The following is a 255-nucleotide window of genomic DNA, read 5'->3' on the forward strand; positions in this document are numbered from 1 at the left end:
CAGAATGACTAACATACACACAGAGACAGAAACAGAAAACGGAGAAGAATAAAAGAGAAGACGATAAAGGGAATGGGATCCGAAACGAAGAAAAACACTTCGAAATCAACGAATCGAACCATCAATCCGAACCACGAGTCAGGTCGACGCTTCAAAACAAAATGTCAACGCGTCGGCGAAAAACGTTCTTGCCAGCGAGTGCTTACTTGTGGCGGAAGGGGGGGAAAGGGGGATAAAGGAAGGAGGAATGGAGGA

The sequence above is a fragment of the Penaeus monodon genome, chromosome 28 (assembly GCF_015228065.2).
Source record: "Penaeus monodon isolate SGIC_2016 chromosome 28, NSTDA_Pmon_1, whole genome shotgun sequence".
Taxonomy (NCBI): Eukaryota; Metazoa; Arthropoda; class Malacostraca; order Decapoda; family Penaeidae; genus Penaeus; species Penaeus monodon.